We start from the raw sequence: 21,605 nt of genomic DNA, 5'->3' as shown, positions 1-21,605 counted from the left end.
AAATATGAAAAACTAGACCTGATCCAGAACCTGTTTCATCTAGAAATGGATGATACTCACCAATGAATACATGAACTAATTTTTAAAGCCTCATTCATCGCATCAAAAATGTATCTTCAATACAATTTTAATTTTATATGTATTAATAGTTATTAAAAGTTTTACTATAATCGTATAGTAGTGTAATTGTAATGATAATTCCAGAATATTTTTAACTCTTAGAATTTTATGATCACAGAACATAAAATAAATTTCAATTATAAATAAGCATGATAGAATCATTGATAAAATATTTTCAGGTATAAAGCTTTAATGGTTAAATTTTGTATTGGAAGTGGAATGAAAATGTAAATTCATGGAGAAAAATGAACAAATAAAATCGGATACAAATGTGTGTTCATATAATTTTTAAATAAATGACAATGGATATTAAATTACGACACTTTTTGATTATATTAGATACACTTAAAAGAGGTACATAACAATTTTATTTTAAAATATAAATAATTATGGTATGTCATAAATGACTGTTGAGAAACAGTTCTCCATAAATCTCACATTTCTACATGTGTAGGCATTGTTGGGCAAGTGCTTGAAACCTATCTTTTCAGAAATGTTTGTATAAGCAGATGGCCTTGGAATGATGGAACCAGGAACTCTTTCTGGAGCAAATTTATTATTTACAATCCCAGCATTCCTTCCTCCTTTCTGCAGAGATTTGCTTATAGTCCAGGCTGATAAGGATGACACTGCTCTGGAGATTTTCCAATAGCCCTGATAGATCAGAGTCTCCTCAAGCCAGGCCTCCTCTCCTGTCATGCATCCCACTGTGTGAGCAGGCAATACCGGGCCCTCGTCACATCACCAGGTTGAAACTGGGGCTTGAGATGAGTGGCACAATGCTACTATTGCTGAAAGAATAAACTGTCTAAATCCATTTGGATGCCTTACTCACTGAATTTGTGGAAGTATGTCAAGCCAACCCAGCAGCTGCCACCACAGTACTGCTTAATCATTTGACAGTGACACACTTTGCAAATATTTAAACATATGAAATAATTTAAAAGCAAACTTAAAGATCAAAAACAAAGAGTTTATCTATACCTTCACCTCCTATAATTGTGCTTGACATATATTGGGTATTAAAATATATTTACTAAATTAATGAATAAATGATTGAATTAACGAATATAGAATTTGTGAATCCATTTTTCCTCCAAATTGCCGCGCATTGGAAGGCATGTTAAATATCTTGATTATATCTAAGGGGAAGAGGAAATTTAAGAATTTAGTTCCATTCATTTATATGTTCCTTTAAAAAATATTTATTAAATTCCTGCTGTATGCTAACCATTTACTAGGTCCCGTAAAGCAAAGGTGCATAAGAAACACTCCTTCCTTTCAAGGAAATCTAGTGAAAAAGTACACAAATATAATGCAATATTATAATTGATAAAATGAAGGAATATGCAAAATATTAGATGACTACAAAGGTTAGAGGGTCTCATTTTGCCTGAGGGACTAGGAAAGGATTCTCAAAGGAGACGATGCTTTGAGCAGACTCTTCAATTAGAGTTAGAAGTTTGTCAGATGTCCATGCTGGTAAAAGGGATCAAAGGAGTGAGACATTTCAGGATATTAATGAGAGGAGGCATACTTTTGTATAATTGAATTTTAAAAGAAGAACTAAATCATCTTTAGTATATTAAAAATATATCACCAAAGACAACCAAAATATGATGGACTGACTTAAAATCTGAAACATTCAAAAATGATCATTGTCCTTGATTTTTCTGATAATCCAATGTTTGCTAAACTATCAAAAAGGTCAATCTCCAAGCTTTAGGTCTGACCACTAATGCTTTATAAACTGAGTATGTTGATAGCATTCCAAATGTCACTTATGCCTTTCGAGATATCCTTCAAGAGAACGCAGGCTCCACTGGAAAAAGCTGAGTTACAAGCCAACCAAGAGCAATATGTTCTGTCAAAGCCAGACACTTTGGTAGAGCCAAAATGGATAGGTAACAGTCAGCTAAAGATTCTAATTCCTATAATTCCACCCAGATCCTTACATTTGACTCTTGAACTGTTATTGATATAAGACCTTGTGTTAAATCACACTTTATAACCCAAAAGGAAATTATTTGAGAATGGAAGACCCATGAGACAGACAAGAAATCTTCCGTTAGACCTCTGGGTGGGGGTAGGATTTTGTTAGAACGCCATTTTTCATAACATATTTCAGGGACTCAGTAATGTCATTCTATCTAGCATTTAATTTGATTTTCTGCACAGACTTTAAGGTTACTGATTTTTTTAAAATATGATTTTAACACAATAGTTATGTTACCTTCTGGCATCTTGACCTTTTAAAAACATGTCATTTCATTATGTTTCAGATAAGTAGATGATGTGCTCTTTTACACCTTTTGCCCCTGGGAGAACACATAATGGAGACAGAGCCAGCTAGAGCTTAGCTCCGCTCAATCTCTGACATTCTCCTCTTTAAGGAGACTATATCTGCCAACAGAAGGTAGGCTTTCTAGCTCCTGACACTTTATATAATTATGTAGGCTGTTGTACAAAGTAGGGGCAAAAATTGACCACTTAGGATACAGGAAGAAATAAATCAGATCTGGTTAAATTTTTGTCCCTTTCTTATGGCTTCCTAAAATGTCTCTTGACAGGTGCACTTGACACTGTTCTCCCGGATCTAGGATTCATTCAATGGCTTGTATTGTCTGCATAATATATTTTGGCACTTAATCATATATGGTCCTATAACATCAATATTTATGTATATATCTTGTGTTTCTAATTAGGCCATAGCCTTAGTGGAAAAGGACTCTGCTTTCTTTCTTTTTATTTTAGAAATTTATTGGGGAATATTGGGGGACAATGTGTTTCTCCAGGGCCCATCAGCTCCAAGTCATTGTCCTTCAATCTAGTTGTGGAGGGCGCAGCTCATTGGCCAATGTGGGAATCGAACCAGCAAAACTGTTGTTCAGAGCTCACGCTCTAACCAACTGAAGCTATCCGGCCGCCCCTGGCACTCTGCTTTCTACTGCTTGGTATCCTCTTTGACCCTTAATATAATTTTCAGCATAGAATAGATATTCTACACATTTGTATTTGCTTAAGCTTAGTTGAGTTGGCTTATCATTTTTAAGAATGTACAGGAGCAGAAGAACCATGGAAGTGTCACTAACGAGGGGCTGCTGGTAATTGGTCATGCTAGTGAACTAATTGACTTCCCTATGCAACCTCTACCAGTCCTCATCCCTCCTCTCATTGCAGCTACACACTGTGCTTTGTTTATTTACTTGCCTTACTATGGAACCCAGGGACATACTCTGGGCTAGAAAAAAATGTCTTCTTTTCCTTCAGCCAAGCTCGAAAGTGATGAAAAGTATATCATATAACATTACCAGTTGTTCAGGTTATATGAGGCAAATGAGATATATTTCAGAATGCCAGATAAGGAGAGCTCTATCAGTAAAACGTTGTTGGTAATAGTGAAAATTGTGGCCAAAGTGTCAAAGGTATGAAGCGTATCTGTAAGTTCTAGGGCAGGAAAAGAGAAGGGCTTAAATTAGAAGTGGGAGTGAAGAGAGCTGGTATGTGGCTAGACAGATACCGTGGGGAAGATATTGGGGAGGAGGTCTGTAGGGAGCACTTCGACTTGAAAACAGGAAAGTCCAGGTTTAATCTGACATAAACTCATCGACTTGCAGTGTTTATGGGTAAAGTATCTTAAGTAACCAGAGATGTTTTAGCTTTTTGAATATGCCCTCAAAGGAAGCAAGCTCTGAGATACCCAGTGAAAGCGGACATGACTAAATTTAGATCCTCCGCAAGTTGCATAGTGTGTTAGTTAGGTTAGGCTAACTGCTATAATAAATAGATCCTAATATGTACAGAGGCTCAAACCAAAAGAAGATTGCTTCTTGCTAAGAGTACTGGGTGTTTGCCCAGGTTGTCATGGTGGCCTTTCTCTATGTACCTATCCAAGGTCCTGGCTGATGAGGCTCTGCCATGTTTAATATGTAGCTTCCAAGGTCTCCATAGGGATCGGAGGGTCACCTTTATTTCAAGTAGCCGTAAGGGGGAAAATGAGCTGGGGAACATATGTAGGGTATTTTTCGGGGCCAGGCCTTGAAGTGGCACACATTTCCATTGACATTTATTCCACTGTACACAACTCAATAATATAGTCACACCTAACTGCTAGGAAGTCATGAGTTAGAGAATTTGTGAGAGGTGATGGGGTAGGGATACCTGCTCAGGGAAAGAAAGGATGAGAACCCTGGAATCTTCCCAGTTTTGCTTTGCTTAGTATACCTATAACACTTTGAGTGTGTGTGTGTGTGTGTGTGTGTGTGTGTGTGTGTAATTATGTTAAGTATAACTACACGTAGATGCATCTTATGAGCGTTTTTGGCCCTGAGCCACATGAATTATGCCAAAGTGCCTTTCCATGATTTATAAAAATTGCTGTTTGACTTAAAGTCAGTTTTCTTTAAAAAATAACAACAACAACATAAAAACTCTGTCCCCAGAGTTTTATCATCTGAGGTGGCTTATACATGGTGGCATCTTATTAGCACAACTTATACTTGATGCCTTTGATAGCCTTTTTAATTTTTAAAAGTAGAACATGCTTATTGTAACTTATCCAAGGAGAGATTTTTAGTATTTCAGTGAAGAGTTATATAGAACATGAATAATTCAGTGCTTAACTAATCAAATTTTGCATTACATAGTCTATAAAATATATAAATTTTCTGCAACTTTAATGGATTTGTATATTTTGGTACTTTTTTACTTTGTTGTGTGCTATCATAATTATCAAAAAATTACTCCACTGGAACAGCTGTAGGTAATAGCATTAACATAAACTTTACTTTTTTAATTGGTAAAAATTTATTGTACACATACCAAAAGGGAAGTTTTGCAAACCTGGAGCCACAGAACCAAAACACGGAATGAGGCTCAGGAGTGTACCATTACAAAGCACCTTATATAGTGAGAAAGCAGTGTTTTCACAGTGATTGGTAATTAAGTTAAATTAATGACCAAACTGGTTTATCCTCTCAGGGAACCTTCAAGGCCGGTCTTCCATTTGCTTTTTATTTTAACACATACAAATATAAGATGTTAATAGGGAAGTTGGATGTGGGATATAGGGGAACTCTTTGTATTACTTCTCAATTTTTCTATAAATCTAAAAGTTTCTAAAAAATAAAAGGAAAAATTTTAAACAATACAAGAATATAGAAAGTAAAGCTCCTTCTCTTCTGTTCTAAAGTCCTAATCCTCAGAGGTAACCATTAATAAAATTAAAGAAAATCATTAACAACATGCAAATAAAAACCACAATGAGATACTACCTCACTCCAGTCAGAATGGCTATCATCAATAAATCAACAAACAACAAGTGCTGGCAAGGATGTGGAGAAAAGGGAACCCTCATACACTGTTGGTGGGATTGCAGATTGGTGCAGCCACTATGGAAGGCAGTATGGAGGTATCTCAAAAAAACTGGAAATGTAACTACCATATGACCCAGCAATTTCACTTTTAGGTATCTATCCAGAGAAATTCAAAATGCTAATTTGAAAAAATGTATGAACCCTATGTTTATTGCAGTGCTAGTCACAATAGCCAAGACATGGAAACAACTGAAATGCCCATTGGTAGATGACTGGATTAAGAAACTGTGGTACATTTATGCAAAGGAGTATTACTCAGCCACAAAGAAGAATGAAATCTTACCATTTGCAACAATATGGATGGACCTAGAGAACATTATGCTAAGTGAAATAAGTCAGGTGGAGAAAGACAAATACCATATGATCTCACTTATAGTGGAATCTAAAGAACAGAATAAATGAACAAACTAATCAGAAACAGTCTTAGAGATATAGAGAAAAAACTGAGGGTTGTTAGATGAGAGTGGGGTGGGGATGAGGGAGAAGGTGAGGGGATTATAAAGTGCAAATTGGCAACATAAACTGTTAATGAACTAGTCTGTAATGTTCTGAAGTGTTATTTCTTTGTTTAAATGCTTCCCTAACATTATAAGGTAATCACTAAAATTATTTTGACCTAGGTCAATTATAAATGTTTGTGTAACTTTATTTGGCAGCAATTTGTAAAATATCAAAAATTTGATAGAAACTGTGTTAAAAATGAATAAATGAAATTACATGCCACATAGTAGGTACTAAAAAATATCTGTTGACAAATGAAAGAAAAGATACTAAGATTCTATCACCTCTCTTTTGACCTAATTTATCACTTATTACCTGAGTAATTAATCACTTTTTCAAATACTTGAATCTATTGATACAGATCTTCCTTGCTTACCAAAAATCCACTAAGTTTTTTGTTTAAAACTTTGAGTGGTGGCTCCTTTTGTGAGAGCCTTTTTTTTTTTCTTGTTAGCAATTAGGCTACCAAAAATAGCATCTGTGGATTGCATTGTTTTACAGCCAGGTGGAAAGTCTTAATGGAACCATGATTTTATTATTTTCTTAACAATTTCTTTTGTAGCAAATTTGTGTAAAACTCAACTAAATGAATATGGTTTCTGTATCTTTTGTAAAATAGCTACTTAACTCATTGCTCAATAATAGCTAGTTAAATGCTGTTTATATAAATTACTCTTAGAGTTTAATGCTAGGTAAAATTGTTTCTCCTGAGCAGATAATTTCCTTTTTCCTTTGGCTGCCATGAATCTTCGCACTATAGTTTCTAATCAATTACAAGACGTATTTCTCACTTTATGTTTTTAAGCATAAACGACACACAGCTTTCATTTATTTTTAAGTTTTTGTTACTATAATCCTTATAATAATGATTATATTGCATATGACTTTTGCTTAACCTGCCTTAAAAATCCATTTTTGGGAGTCGGTATGGAAAAATTTTATATTACATTTCCTTTTGAGAAACATAATGGTAATATTCTAATATTTGCAAACCCTTTGCTCTTTCTAGGAACTTGCACCTTTGATAATAGTTCTTTAATATCTAGAATTTAGCAGTAATGTTTTAATGAAGTCTGTCAACTGAATTTATATTTTCACAAATCTTTTCCAACATTGATATTCTTTAGGGCAAATTTACGTTTGATAATATCAATTCTCAGTATATGTGGTGAAAGGTCAAGTCCCCACGGCAATTAATTGGCCAACTACACAATCACCTTTGAAAGTACTTTAACTTTCATAACAATATTATGATAAAATAAAAGGCAGCATATTAACTTTGAAATGAGAATCAAAATGAATGTTGCTAAATGTTTACTTCCACCACAGCAACAGATCAGTTAAGGCAATTGACGTCCTATTTGGAAGAATAATTTTTACAGCATATATAACAAAGAACACATCCCAAATATGAGACTGATTTTGAGTCTAATATAAATTTTACATTGTTCCACTCCAAGTTCCTCACTATTCACACATCCAAAAACTGACATTAGGGAGCTTGAAAATAATGTGTGTGTCTGGAATCATAGACATTGCTGTTATTATGGATAGTTTTTGCTTTCTCCTATCAAGAGATGGAATAAATCATGTTTGAAGGAGGTGTTAAGAAGGGCTTATTACAACAAATGTTTCTTACATCCTGTCGTTCCTAGATGCCATCCTGCTTAAAACTGTGCCTTTAGAATTGTTGTGGGGAGCGATGCATGGAAGAGAAATGTAGACTACTTCCTTCAAATTCTAATGAAATGTAATAAAAGATTAGGCAAAACCTACATCATTAAGCTACATCAAAAGTTATGCTTTTCCCCAGGGAGCTTAGTAGCTACTGCTGTGGGACTTAACATAATGAATTCATATTTCCTAAGGATATGTAGGTTACTAGATCTGTTCTGGCCCACAGAATGACTACCCTTATGTGCCTGGGGTGTGGAGAGCAATGAAGGGGGATGTTTGAGGATCTCTGAAATTAGGCGCATGATGCAGAAACAGAAATCTTCAGAAGAAGCAGGAGGTAATGGGAAGAATACAAGACCATAGTTTGGGAGCGTATTTTAACCGTGAATCGGCTCCTGATTAGTAGTAGACTTAGGTTTGGAAGACAAGGAGGGTCAATTCTAGTTCCTGCAACTGTAATCTCAGGAAAGGAAGGAGAGAGGCAATCCTAGGATGAGGCCCAAAGAGGCTGATGTTCCTGGACCTGCTTTGAAGACCCTGGCTCTGAGCAGCTGGGAGGCCATCATAGAGGATGAAGAAATTAGATCTATCATAATGTGTTTCTTGAAATTCCAGGTTGTTATTTTATTTTAGTGTTTTTCAAGAACATATCCAGACAACTTATTTGGCTTCCACATTCAAAACCAAGGCAAAACAGGTAAAACAGTCCTTTTATCCACGCAAGGCTGTCCTTTGGTGATTTATTTTCCTATTTAAAATGGCCGCTGATGTATATTGTAACCTGTATTACATGGAATTAGCCTGTATGACTTGTAGTGATATCCCTATTCACACTCCATATGTAAATTTACATTTATCGAGGATTTTCAGGGAGCCATGTGCCTCATATTATCACATTAGCAGCAGCACCCCACCAGCAGCACAACAGCAACTTACTGAGCAATCACTGTGTATCAGACCCAAGGCTAAAGACTAATTTTATCTCATCCAACTGTTACACAAACTGTGACGGGTAATATTATTCTTATTTGATAGATGAGGAAACTGAATCAGAAAGAATCTTAGTACTTTACACTAGGTCACACAGATAGCAAGTGACAAGAGTTCAATCCTCAAGACACTACACTTTGCCAAGAAGGACACCAGAAAGACCAGAACCAAAGGTATACAGTAAGTTTCAAATCTGAAATCAGATCTGACGGAATCCTCAAAGATTTTTTTTTCCATTGTATCATGTATCTCTTGTTCTATATTTTGTTTCTTTGCTCTCTCTGAAGTACAGGAAGAGAAATAAAAATTGTGAGTGAAAGGGTTTTCAACTATTATGGAAGTATCCCATTTTAAAAATAGGCATAATTCTATGCCTGAGTCCACATTTTTGGAAGGAACACTTCGGGTTTGAGCTTCTGGCTTGGCAGTGGCCTCAGGCATGTGTTACCTGGTGACCTCAGTGTTGCCAATTAATTACTGGCCAACTAATGAGCCAACACAAAGTCAATCTTACATAGGACAAAGGCAGCTAACAGTAGCTTGCTTCAGGAATCAATGTTATTGACAAAGTGACTCATCGTGAAATGGGCTTCACAGAAAAGTGTCACAAGGGTTCTTTTTTTGGCTGACTCCCAAGTTCACATTTGGGCTGACTTTTGGTGACTTTGGAAAAGATTTCAAAAAGAAAGTACAGACAATAGGAAGAGAGGTTCCCTTTCTTTGCTTTCAGCTGCAAACAGGTTAGGGCCCACCCACATCAAGGCTGTGCTTGTACTGGCTGCCGAAAGTACAATTATATGCTACAATGAGGGCTTGCAGGTCTGCATTCTCCCCCCTCAGTGACTTTCATATCAAAGCTGTTTTGTTTTCAAGTTAACATAATGTAACTCCAACCTAACTCTTTGCCAAGCAAGCTCTCATTGATCCTTGGTGTGGAATAAATGTCAGCACTGCCTCATTAATCCTCTCTGCAGTCCTTGGAGAGAAGTGGCAAGCAATATCCCATCCATTTTGCAGTGGAGGAAAGAAAGGCAAAGTAAATTGCTCATTTTGCATCTGAGCCCAGCCTTCTGGACATTCCCATCTGGATATCCTGCTGGCTTGTCAAACTCAACTTACCTCAAACTGAAGTCATTCTCTTTCTTTTCCCCAAACACCTCCCTCTTTCTGGGCATTGTGTCTTGGTTAATGGCACTACTATCCACACAATTCCCTGGGTAGGAACCTCGGAGTCGTCTTTGATTTCTCTCATTTTCCATATTCAATAGGTCATGAAGTTTCTTTCCTTTTCCTCTGGAATAACTCTCAAATTCATCTCTTCTTTTCAAACAATCCTGTCCCATCTCTTGCTCCATTCAGTGTCTCCTCTCTCATCCAGATGAGTGCCCCTCCAAATCCTTACTCATATACTCCACTTAGGTTTTACAGTTTTTCTTTTACTGTCTCAAAAATATTAATCTTTCTAAAACCAAGATGTCATCATTATTATTATTTTTCTCCTGCTTTAGCTTTGATGACCCAACATGGCCAGCAAACACAGTCCTGACTCTTCACATAGAAGAGATATTTTACAGTTGAGCACAACCTCGCAAGGAGAACTCATCTCCCACTTCCTGTTAGCATGTACCCCATACTCTAGCCAGAAGGGCCATCTCACGCTTCCCCAAGTGCTTTGTCCCGGCTCCTAATTTCAGTTCATGATGGTCACCTTTATCTCAGCTGATTTGCTAGGCACATTTCTGGTCATTTTAAAGGCCCAGTTCTGACGTTACATCTCATTTGTTATCTCTTTTGACTCATTCATATGCCTACTCTCTTAATTAATCTCCCCCTCTTTTGGGTCTTTATAACAATTTGTTTCCCTTTACCACACCTGTTTTGTACTTAATTATCAGTATTCCTCAAAATCGCATGTCAGTTCCTTGAGGACAAAGTCCCTATTTTATTCATTTCTGAATTATTAGTAGAACATTGTTGGGTGCTTACTTGCTGCTAAATAAATTTGTACAGCAATTTATATTAATAAAGAACTTTGTAGAACAAATTTCACCATATTTAAAGCTCACAGTTACCCTGTAATGTAGTGTAGGTATTATTACTGATCCCTAATTTACAGATGAACAAACCAAAGCTTCAAGAAGTAAAAAGACTTTTTCATGGCCTGTCGAGCATGAGAGCCAAGATTTAAATCCAGGGTTGTTGTACTAAACTGCACATGGGCAGAGCATAGTTGGATATTTGGCCTGATACAACACCCAACTTTATTAAAACAAGCATTTCTTGTTACTACATCATGCTGGATGTTGTTTGTATTGGGAGACTGTCAATGTCCGAAGGATAGTCTATCATTCCTAGGGTTTTCTGTACCTGAGAGTAGGAACACAAAATTTGGAAATTCTTATCCTCTGGAATTACTGTATTTTTCTCCTAAGAGTTACAACATTTATTTTTCACTGAATTATCAGAGTGGTATTTTGTTGATGTGACTGATGAAGAAACCACCTCCCCCTCTATTTGGGAGAATAAAAGTCGTCTTAGGGAAGACCTAAGATTATATGATTGCTTTTATACCATCCTTGGTAAGATTGTCCCTTAAGCACTGGGACAAATTTAAAGAAAACATAAATTGTGTAAGGGTAAGTAGCATCAAATTTAAACTATGTTCTTAAAATTTGGCTATTTCTATCTGCACTTTCTATAAGACAGGGAATTTAGCTATGTGATAGAATCAATCTGATGATATGAAAGGTAGGCGCACTCTGGGAAGAAAAGACCTTAAAGGTGCATTTCTTTTCTGTTTCTTGTTGTCATCCTTTGCAGAAGAGCATAGCAGAACAACATTAGTGATTGTCTATCATGCAGCACGTCCTTTATGGAATCTCACAGAAAGCTCTGTTAGTCATTCCATAGTGCAACTAAAATTTTTTGATGCTTAGGAAAAAAACCTTGCTTTCTTCACACTTTCTTTCCCTTGGCCTGCTCCTATCTGCGCTCACATATGTGTCTTAGTGACTAATTTTCTAGAGATTAGATTCGAATCATACGATAAGATGACAGCAGTGTCCAGTTTAATTTAGGTCAATGAAACGTAAAATATAAAAGTTATTGTGTTTTCTAATTTCTATTTAGGAAATTTTTAGGAGCTTAGCATTGTCTCACTAATCTGAAAATACGATAGTCTTTTTTTTTAAATCAGGTTGTGATTTCTTCAAGTGTCAAACTTTCAAATTTTAAATAGTTATTATTTCAGATAGAATAGAAGTACTGGATTAAACAAGAGGATTGCGGCAAGTGATCTAATTCCTTCTATTATCTTTCTTTATAGACTGCACTTTCTTGAAGGCTGGTGTTTCTTTACCAAAATGGGCTCTTTCTCTGTCTTCATTGCTGTCTTGTCAACGGGAATCAGACTAAGCCTTGTGATTAGAGATCACATCCTGGCTGACATCAAGAAGAGAAACTGAATCTTGTTCAAGTTCTCCTCATTAAAGAACAAAATGGCTCAAATGGGTTCTATTTTGGGTAAACAAAGTTATAAATGTGACATTTTAATAAATCAAGGACATATTTAACATTTTAGTGAACTTTATGTTGTGTGTTGTTCTGCCACAATAAAAAAAAATTGGTAGAAACAAACAAAGCAATAAGAGCCCCAATGAGTTTTATATATATGTATACATATGTGTGTGTATATATATTTATATGTGTGTATATATGTATACACACATATATACATATACACACACACACACATATATATATATACACACACCTCATATACACATATATATATATATGTATGTATTGACCTTGAGTGCTTACCATAATACAATGTGAAGTAAGAGCTCCATGAAAGCAGCCATTGTGTCTGTCTTGTACATAGCTATATCTTCACTGTCTGGAACATATAGTATGCTTAATTAATAATTGTTAAATACATTTATTAAATGAATAAAATAAAACAAATTACATGTTTCTGTATTTATTTTATTTCATTATACTTTTCTACATATATGCTTTTTCTGCCTGTCTTATTTTTAATGGAATCTTACAGTCACAGTTCCACTTCCTTCATCCCCAGAGAAAAATCACTATTGTTAGTTGCGAGAGTATTCTTCCATTTACATTTATGTATTTTTACCATGTATGTCTAAGCATAGAGTAATTTTATGTCTTTCAAAGTTAATGTGTTGTATATGTCCTTTTGCAACTTTATTTTATAAGCATAAAATAATACATTATTTCTATTGTATTACAACTTTTTGTCTCCTAATAATATCCTTCAAAATGCAATACTTCACTGTAATAATTATTGGTAATAATTGCTACCATTTATTTAGAGTTTACTAAGGTGTCTGGCACCTTATTGCTAAATGCTATTTAATCCTCAATAGAATCTAAGGCAAACAAGAAAATAGCATCATCAAAATTTCTGCTAATGTCAAGTTTTGAAGAAGAGTTGAGATCCAGTGAGAATTTTGGACTGAGGATCCAAGAATACTCAATGGAGGACAGCGTGAAAAAAATCAAAGGTCAGCCTTCTGATTACAAATGCCTTCTTTTTTTGCCCGGAGATGGCCCAGGCCATAGCAAGACCCTAGAATCCTCAATCAGGGTGCCTTGCTTCTTAATTTTCTTTATTTAAATTTCCTCTGTATTCTTGCCTATGGAATTTACCATATTATTTTACATGTGCTTATGTTGTCCTTGGTAGTGTTCTCCAGTTACTAGGTACATACATAAATTTTTTTCCTCACTGACTCTAAGCAGTTCATTAGAGATAAAACAAGTTAGCAATAAATACTCATTAATTGATTCGAATGGAAATGGATTCTGGTTACATATTTCTTCTGCAGAAGAGCAGTCCTGCGACATGAGAACACTATGAATCCAAATAGGCTGCTCCTTCTCCCTGTGGGCAATGAAAGAATTGAGATCATAGATTTTCAGCTGCCTAAGTTTTAGTTAATAACTTTGAGCATGTGGAATAGGCTTAGTTATGAACTCTCTGTAAGTGGGTTTACAAGATGAAATGTGCAATCATGCAAGGATTAAATGAACTTCTTTTATTGTGTGTTTGTTCAGCATTATGAGCACTCTCACTATATTGTCTAACTTCTACCCAAATACCTCTGATAAAAAGGAACTCATTATACTCTAAGACAGCCTGTTCCATTTTCGGACAGCTCATTTTGTCATAGGATAAAAAGATCCTTGGGCCTATTTGCAAGGCTGTAAGAATGAGATGATTTTTAGGGGGAGTTTGGAGACTGGAGTTTAAATCAGGGATTAATAATCAAGTTCTAAGAAGAGTGATGCAGCAGTAAATTGTGTTATCTCTGAAGCTATATAAAGTTGACTCTAATACTATCTGGTATCATCACAGGACTATGAAGTCAAAAGTCATCTTCCGGTTAGACCCCATTACATAATAATGTACAGTATTCTGTATTCTATTGTTTATCAGATTATGCTGAAAAAGAACAGCTACTGACATAGTTAAAGAAATATTTAAGAAACTAGAGTTCTTTAGTCTCAGACAGGAGGAGGTTGAAGAAAGGCAATGATGGTGTTGAGTTATAGGTTCACAATCCTTTAGCCACATGCCTCCCCCAAACCACTGAAACACAAGTACAGTTGACTCTTGAACAACATGGGGTTTGGGGGGCGTCTGACCACTCTGCAGTCAAAAATCTATGTATAACTTTTGACTCCCCCAAAGCTCAGTCATCCTTCAGTATCCATGGAGGATTGGTTCCAGGACCGTGCAGGTACCAAAATCTGTGAATACTAAAATCCTTTATATAAAATGGTGTAGAACAATGCATACAGTTGGCCCTCTGCACCTGTAGATTCCCAACAATGGATTGAAAATACTGTTTTTGATCCACAGTTGATTGAATCTGCAGATGTGAAAACTGAGGATACAGGGGATCACTGCATATTTATTGAAAGAAAATATGCATATAAGTGAACCCACACAATTCAAACCTGTGTTGTTCAATGGTCCATCGTAACTCATTTTGTTGCTACCTGACCTGAACTGAGGTGACACTACTTATAATCTCTATTCCACTTAGTATGAATATTCATGTTTTGCTAAAGAAATATTTATATGTTTGACCCTGGAATTCTGCTCCAGACATTGTTGGGTACATTGGATAATATAGACTACATGCACCATGTTACCTCTCTAAAGTTTGAAAAAGTGTGAATTTGGAAACAAATCTGTTCCTAAGGCTTATAGGCTCTGATAGATCATTTCCAAATTTAGCTTTTGTGAGGACAGTATTTCCTAATTTTATAAATTTGAGATACACTGATATTGCAAGATGATCATCCTTAAAAGCAAACACCAATCAGAGAATCCTCTGAATGAGGAAAGGATCCTTTACTTCTGCAATTAATGAAGAATTAAGTGCATGGGACAGGGGTTAGGAAACAGGAGCTCAGCAAGATATTTCAAGAGCAGTAGTTCTTAGGTTGTAGACCTCTTGGAAAATCTGGTGAAAACAATCTATTGACTTTCTCCTAGAAAAATATAAATTAATTCATTATTATGCATATGTTTTCATGGTGCCCAAAGATCCCTTAAACTTATATGGTTAATTTTTTTTGCTCTAGAATGTGATTTGAGTGAATGTAGGTTCAATCAAGTGAATAGGTTGCTGTAGCTAAGATATGGGAAACATCTTAAAAGTTTTGAATTTGGAGGGAATGGGGTATAAATATCCTCCTCTTCCCCACCATAGCTTAGAATTAAATGGGAAATATTAATAAAATTCAGAATAGCAGGCCACTCCTTGAATAGCATAGCCTTCCCAGCTAAGCTTATCACACCACAGTCTTTCCAGGCAGAAAGACATGCAGGAGAGAATTTAGAGGGACTAAGGTGAGTTATTTCCTTGAACTTACCAACCCATCAGGTCACTTCCTCCTCCACAGGAAGGAATAAAGAGGGGCAGGAGCGAGTCAGACTGTTTCCTCCTGGTCAGTAGAGTCCAAATCATTTCTTTCTTTATGGAAACATGATGAATGAGGATTGAGTATTGACACTAATAAGGCTATGTGGCCATCTTTAAGTTTCAACCCAATATTAGCCAACAACAGGCAAGGAAGCCAAACCTCTCTGAAGGGAAGAGTAGGCTATCACATCCACACACAAAGCTAGGTTGTAGGTTTTTCAGGCAGGGTGAAGAGAATTGTGGACAAGAAAAAATGTCACTCAGGAAACTTTGACTGGGCAAAAGGTATATTAGACTAAAAAGTTGAGGAGGTAGACACTCTAGAAGTTAGTAGAGGTTAGTTTTCCCCTTCCTTCCAGTTTTCAATGATACCACGTTAGTGCTCTGCCAGCCTCCATCAATAGTGTCCTCAAAGTTTTTCCAGCTTCTGCCTGCTGCTGGTACCTAAAGTCATTGCTACATGTTTTAGGTTTTTGTTTTAGCAGCACTTTATTTCTAGGAATCAGTTTCTGTTATGGTTATTTATTTCTGTATAACAAATCACCCTAAATCCTAGTGTCTAAGATTCAACAATTATTTAATTTGTGCTTGAGAATATGGAATTTGGGAAAGTCTTGGCTGTATTCTTCTTCTTCCCTATATGGTATTGTTCGAGTCACTTGGTGACTGGTATTTTCTAGATGTTCAAAGTGGCAGCTGGCCAGCTGAGTGCAGTGGAGGCTTTATTCTTGTCCACATAGGCTAAAGGCTTCTCCATGTTGTCTCCCCAGTAGAGTAGTTGGACTTCCTATATGGCATTTCATCACTCCAAGATTGGAAACTGGCACATTTCATTTCCACATTATTCTAATGATCAATGACATTATAAGAACCAGCTCAGATCTAAAGGATAGGACATAGAGTTCCTACACCTGCCATCTCCTGGGGGGAGGAATGTAAAAGACTTTGAGGCCATCTTTAATCAACTACATAGATTATTAAATTGCTCTTTCTATGATTCCTTAACTTGGATTTTTAAGTTATTTATTTTCATGCTTTTTTCCTAATGTAAGAATCAAAGCTAAACGTTTCAAGTACCTCTTCTACTACAGCACAGAGGTTGTTTTGTAGTGTTTTTGTTATCAGTTAGATCTAAATATCTTTTACTACTATTATGATTTCTTATTTGACTCAGTAGTTATTTGAAATGTGTTTTAAATTTTCCGAACATGTGAAGTGTTTGTAATGCCTTCTTAATGAATTATGATGTAAATACATGGCATGGATTGTCTAACACGGTCATGATATTTGCTTTTGCCTGGATTTACATTGTCAATTTAAAACATTTTCAGTGAATGCCTGAGAATAATATGTATTTTCATTTTTTATAAGGAGCAGAATCTCTCTCTGCCTCTCTGTTATTTGTTTATCATCTATCTATGAATAAAATTTGTCAGTCTCATCGGTAGTATTACATACTTTTACTTATATATTCTTAGATATTGTAGAAGACTGTAATGACTATTGAAGCTTGTAATTCATCTATTCTAAAATAAAGTAAATACTGAGTTTAGCTTATTTACTAGATATAATAATATATAAGAGATATATTTTAAGCCCCAACTTAGATTTTAAAAAACAAAGTGTCAGTTATTTAACTCTTCTAAGTCTTTATTGCTCTATTAAAAACGGGAAAAATACCTTCCACTTAGAGTTTGTGGTGCGAATTAAATGAGACAAAGAGAATTGAATGAGACAGGAGAATGCGTGGTGCTTAGAAAGTGCTCAGTAAATTGTATCTTTGACCTGCACAGAAAGTGCTTTTCGGTGTGAAAATAAGTCTTACAATTACTGGATATTTCTTTAGATACAAAATTTTAAAAAGATACAATATCTTCATTTAAATATATTCATAATTTTCATTATATTCTTCAACCAAAAATCAAGGTTGGGAGGCATGTTGTTGACCACCTACTATTCTCTGTGCAGGAAGCACCATGTGAACTGACATTCAAGTGCAACCTTCCATTCACCGCAATTTCTCTCCAGGCTGCACATACAGCTCCGGAGCTCTGTGCTGATGCTTTTCCAGCCTCCAACACAGCTCAGAAAATACTTTCTTGGAATCAAGTCTTTTATATAATATGTGGTTTTTAGAGTAAATGTTTTAAGAAGGTAACAGACAAATGTTTCATGTGTGTGTGTGAGAGAGACAGAGAGAGAGAGAGAGAGAGAGAGAGAGAGAGAGAGACATCTACTAAGAGCAGATTCATACACTTTGTCAGTGGATGTGTGCAGTTATATATACGGCTTCATATCTCTCACCATGAACAGAGTGGTAGTCATTGCTCATTTACATTGAATACCACTGACATTGTGTTATAGCCAGTAGTATCCTTTGAAAAGCAAGCGTTCCTAGCTCTTTCTACTTTTCTGTGCACACAAATCATCCCTCATTTTGTGCTCAGCTTTGGCTATTTTCTTAGCAATAGGGTGACTTACATTTACATTTTATAGACAGGGTGTAATTTTGAATGATGTGCCTATAATTCTAGTTTCTTTTATGTTTTTCACAAAATTAATCAATTTGACACTGGAAAACATTATTTTGTACTCGTAATGGAAAAAGAGCAATTTGCCTTCTTGTGAAGACGCCATGGTTTGTTTTAGAATGATGTATAAACTTCAGTGGCTGCATACTGCTACTTGATAATGCTTCACATAGACCATGCCAAATTGAAAAAGGGCAAAATGGATTGCTCACCCCCCAAATCACTTTCTGATCACCATCATTTCACTTTCTGTTTGCATTTTCCTTTTGTGCACTTGTGGCTACCTGTGGGAAATTGCCATAATCACAATTTTACTAATCTCAGCATATTTAAATTCACATTTCCCCCCTGCCCTGCCCCCAAACTATGGTACTAATGCTACTGTTCCAACAAATCCCTGTTTGAGACCTTGACCCCGGTTTGTAAATTTGGAATATAGTATAACGTGATGGTGACATGATGCTTGAAAATTAAAGCACAAAATAATTAATATTCACCTGACATGAAAATAGGCTTTAAGCAAGATGCCGTGGACCTCTACAGATCTTGTAGTAACTTGAAAACCTTAAGAAATAGAAGTACTATGAATAACTTAATGGGTTTTCTGAAAAAATAAGATTTAATTTTTTGTTTTCCACTTAAGAACTTAAGCAAAATTTTTACACTTCCCAATAAGTGTTACCAAACTTTTTGTCTTTGTCAGTCTAATGGGTGAATGATAGCATCTCATTATAAAGCTAATTTATACATTCTGAGTTATGAATAATATTGAGCATTCTCTCAAGTATTCATATCCATTTATATTTCCATTTCTATGATCTGCTTGAATATATATTTTTTTCTATTGGGTTTCAGTCTTCTCTTAAGACTTTAAAAGAAATCTGGCCATTATTTATCATATGTGTTGGAAATAATGGCATCCAGTTTTCAATTTACTTTTGGTCCATTTCCATTGTATATTTTCCATTGCATGAATTTTAATTTTGTTGTTTTCTCCTTTTCATAATTTTTCTAAACTGAATAGTATTTGTATACAAAAAATATGATTTTGGTTAATAATTTTCAAAATGATCCACCTTCCAATGCTTTCACTTTCAGTTTTCAGTCACCTTACTTTAGATGTCTCTATAATAACAAATATTTGGAGATAGGTTTCCCAATCCAATTTCTTTTAATTAAATATATTTGCTTATCCCATTATACCTATCCTTTTGAGGCCTAGCAATATGTTATGTTATCTGTCATCTATCTATCTATCTATCTATCTATCTATCTATCTATCTATCTATCTATCTATCTATCTCAGCTTTATTGAGACATAGTTGACATATAATATTGTGTAAGTTTAAGGTATATATTGTGATGATTTGATATACTTACACATTTGGAATGATTACCACAGTAGGATTAGCTAAACTCTTCATCACCTCACATAATTCCCATTTGTTTATATAGTGAGAACATTTAAGATCTACTCTCTTAGCAACTTCCAAGTACATAATACAGTATTGCCAACTATAGTCACCATTTAGTACATTAGATTCCCCACAACTTATTCATCTTGTAGTTGGAAATTTACATACTTTGACTAACATCTCCCCATTTCTACCATCCTCAGCCCCTGGCAACTACTATTCAACTATTTCTATGAGTTCAGCTTTTTTGAGATTCCACATATAACTGATATTATTCAGTATTTGTCTTTTTTCTGTGTGACTCATTTCCCTTATAATGCCCTCAAGGTCCACCCGTATTGTTGCCAACAGCAGTATTTCCTTCTTTCTCATGGCTGAATAATATCTCTCTCTATATCTATCTATAGCTATCTATCTATAGCTATCTAGATAGCTATAGACATGCTTACTACATGAAGTTAGTTAACACATCCATCACCTCACAGAGTTACCGTTTCTTTTGTGTGTGTGTGTGTCTTGAAAACATTTAAGATCCGCTCTCTTAGCAAATAGAAATACCATTACTTTAATGGCTCGAATAAGTTACATGTGGCATATATATATATATATATATATATATATATATATATATGCTATTTTTTCTCTTAAACACAAATTATTTTAAAACTTTTGCCATTGTAAATGACCTTGTAATGGAGAGCTTTTGTCTTACACTCAAAAGCTTGAGCCACTGGGTTTTGTAGGATCTGGTTTGGGTAAGGTGACATTATAAGCCAATGAAATGCAAAGAATGAAGTTGTAAATGATTAAAGAATTGCATCAAATGGGGTAAACCAGTGCTACAACCAGTCAAACATTCTAAAGGAGCCATTTCCCTGAAAAGTCAGAGATAGTGCCTCAAAGAATTACCTGGATCAATGGCAGAAATGTCCATGATTTCTCATAGGATCCTCTGTGGTCTTATCAGAGGATGAGGAGCAAGGTGCAAAGAACACCAAGGGAGCACTAATATATACGTGGAGCTTTTGCAATATTTTGAATAATTTTTTGTAGCATAAATTCTTAGAATTGGGCTTATTGAGTTAAAGAGTATATACCAGTTTGGGTTCTTGACAAATGATGCTGTGGCAGAGATGGCTATTTATCCATCAAAAACACTGATACTCCCATTCCATAATGTAGAGTTGTGGCTGGGACATCACTGCCTGGCCAAGAACTATATTTGCAAGCCCTCCCTCCTCCTCCTCATAGCTGGGTGGTGTTCTGTGACAACTTCATGCAACTGTAATATGAGTAGAACTACTCTGTATTACTTCATGCCAAATGCTTAAGAAGTGAGAGTAGCTTCTCCGTTCTCTCTATCTTCCCTCCTCTACTGGATGGGTTTCTACATACAAAGCAACTTTCAAAACCAAGTGTATAGCAAAGCGAAACTTCCATGAGACTTAGTGCCTGAATAATTGTGGGTAGCAGAGTATGCCCCTCTCTCAAGCCCATCTTCTGCTATGTGGACTAAATGTGAATAAAAAAATAAAGATTTGTAATGTTAAGTCACTGGAATTCTGAGATGTTAACTACATGGTTTTCTTTTCCTGGGTATATAGGAAGAGAAATTCTAAGCCTGCCATGTAATCAGATTGAGACCATATGATTGCGTTCTCACCATAGAGTTGTGTTGTGGTTTTTGATTCACTCTGACAATCTGTGTCTTAAATTGTTCATTTAGGCCATTGACATTCAAAGTGATTATTGATATAGTTGGATAAATATCTAGCATGTTTGTTACTGTTGCTATGTGTTGCCCTTGTTTTTTATTTCTGTTTTTGCCTTTTACTCTTCTGCTTTTTGTGGCTTTAATTGAGCATTTTTATATGATCCCATTTTCTTTCTTTAGCATATCAGTTATATTTATTTATTTATTTTTTTACTTTTAATAGTGGTATCCTTACCAAAGGGTAAGGGGGGAAAGGGGTGCTAGATGAGGGTAAACGGGGTCAAATATATGGTGATGGAAAGAGAACTGACTCTGGG

General features: G+C 35.5%; 1 long non-coding RNA gene across 1 annotated transcript in view; it reads left to right on the top strand.

Moving 5' to 3' along the window:
* The window catches only part of LOC141570425 (uncharacterized), a 275,111-nt gene extending 262,755 nt beyond the window's left edge, over positions 1–12,356 (top strand). Inside the window, exon 7 of the long non-coding RNA XR_012494433.1 lies at positions 11,989–12,356. This is a non-coding gene — a long non-coding RNA (uncharacterized LOC141570425). The remainder of the gene's footprint in view (positions 1–11,988) is intronic.
* The last annotated feature ends 9,249 nt before the right edge of the window (positions 12,357–21,605 follow it).

Source organism: Rhinolophus sinicus, linkage group LG03 (assembly GCF_036562045.2).
Source record: "Rhinolophus sinicus isolate RSC01 linkage group LG03, ASM3656204v1, whole genome shotgun sequence".
NCBI classification, from domain to species: domain Eukaryota; kingdom Metazoa; phylum Chordata; class Mammalia; order Chiroptera; family Rhinolophidae; genus Rhinolophus; species Rhinolophus sinicus.
This window is presented reverse-complemented; position numbering and strand designations above follow the sequence as displayed.